Here is a 2,169-nt window from a genome sequence, read left to right as displayed (position 1 = left end):
CTTATTCTTCCTCCATATCTTCCTCCTCCTCGCCTTCCTTGTTTAACAAAACTTTTAAAAACACTTCTTGCAATCAAACTTTTAAATGGTATCATCCTCTGAAAATAAAAGAATTGTATTGTCTTTCTTTTTTTCTATGTCTGTTGTGGAAGTTCTCTGTTCCCACATTCCTCAACTCAGTAAAGCCAAAAGCTTCAGAATGAGGAAGACAGGAAAATGTCTGGCAGGTGAATGGAAATACCAAAGAGAGTAACTCCCTGGGCTCTAGAATTCTAGTATGAAAATATTCCTAAGAAGGCATAAATGGTCTGTATTTTGGCTTTATGTATAGATACTCTACATACATAGAGAACTCCAGTAGTTTGGAAGATAAGTGAATAGAAATAAACATTTACCCTGGTGTTTTTTGGGGTTTTTTTTTCATACTGCGCAGCCCCAAAAATATTTAGTTCGGTTCTTCTTTAGGTGTATAGTCTGTGAATGAGGCAAAAGGTTTAATAAAATGTAACTAAAAATTAGTGTTTGACTGATGCAGTTAAATATAATTTTCAGCGTCTGGAATAAAAATTGTTGTTGAACCCAAGTTCATGTGCCTGATACACAGTGAGGCCAAACACAGTGAGGCCAAACCAAAACATGAGAGTTTGGAGCAGAGAAAGGTTAATTGCAGGGCCAAGAAAGGAGAACAGGGCAGCTCATGCTCAAAAGACCTGAACTCCCCACTGGGTTTCAGGGAAGCATTTTTAAAGGCCAGATGAGGGGTGGGAGCTGGAGGGTATGGGATCAGCTGCTGCACAATCGTCTGCTCAGTTGTTGTTGAGATAGCAGGGTGCCACAGAGGTCAACATCAACAATCCTCAGGCTCTGGTCGGTCTGAGGGCTACGTGCTCAGTGCTCATGGTCACCTTTCATTTGGTGGGGGCTTTAGTGTCTGTAAAACAGTCGGGAATGTGCATCAGATATTGTTACCTATGTATTTCAGGGAGGACCTGAAGATTCTGTGACTTCCATATGGCTGACTGATGGTTTAAATTGTTATCAGGTCTCCTGGCCCAGCTGCTACTTTGTCACTACATGTTCACATCCTTTCAACCACTAGTTCTTGATTTTGGCTTTTGTGACTCAGGGGAGGCCTGGGAGGCTACAGCTTTCCCACAGACAAGAGGCAGGCAGAGGACATGGGTGGAGGGGTCTCTCCTGAAAAGGCCCCGTAGGGTTCTGCTCAATTACACAATGCATTTTCTTCTTAGGAGAAAATTAAATCAGTGAAGATAAGATTATTTTCTTACATCTATCACTAACCTCTAAAAAGTACATGTGAAATTCTCTATTGTGGCTAACGAAGCTTTGCTGTTTGGTTTGGTTTGGTTTTGCTGTTGTTTTTTAAATTTTATTTCATTTTTTGGTTTTGTTTTTGATTTTTAACAGAAACTGTGAAATCTGAGCTATGGCAACTTTCCATCTAAAATTTAGTGGGAACAAAACTTAAATACCTCATAAGTGATGGTGCTCCTTTGTCTACTACTTTCAATGTGACCACTGCATGGCTAGTACTAATCTCTCACCCTAGCTCATTACTGTTCCCTAGCCAAAGAGGATAAAACTGCCTTAAGGCAACCGTTTAAAATACGGCCAAGGATGGTGATGTTAGGGTGCAGGGAAAGCATTTATATTTGTTTAATTATGGAGTCACCCCCATGTCTTACTGACTGCTTTGAATTTTCAGTTATTTACAATATGTGTAAACTTATTTGATGTATTTGGTTAAGATTTTGTCTCTTATTTACAGGATATACTATGTTAAAGACATGTTCATAGCATCTAACTTATATTGCTCCGAAGTGAAATAAAAATGATGAAAGTCTGCTGTGAGGAAGAATTAGAATCAGTTATATTAGACAGAATGAGGAATGAGAATTGAAAGAGAATGTAAAATCAAAGAAAACAAGAAAGAATGAGAAGACCATGCAAAAAGAAAGATAAGGAGATGATTTTAGCCATAAAAGCCTTTGCCAGGCATTTTCTAGTGATAGGATTTAAAAACAATGGTCAAGAGTTAAACAATTGGATAATTCTGAGATCATAAAGAAAGGAAGCTCAGAGAAATTCAAATTAGAGATATCTATGCGCATATGGAGACAATGAGAGAAAACTGACAAACCACACCTC

Source organism: Camelus dromedarius, chromosome 3 (genome assembly GCF_036321535.1).
Source record: "Camelus dromedarius isolate mCamDro1 chromosome 3, mCamDro1.pat, whole genome shotgun sequence".
In the NCBI taxonomy this organism is placed as follows: domain Eukaryota; kingdom Metazoa; phylum Chordata; class Mammalia; order Artiodactyla; family Camelidae; genus Camelus; species Camelus dromedarius.
The sequence above is the reverse complement of the archived record's forward strand: the minus strand, read 5'-3'. Positions refer to the sequence as shown.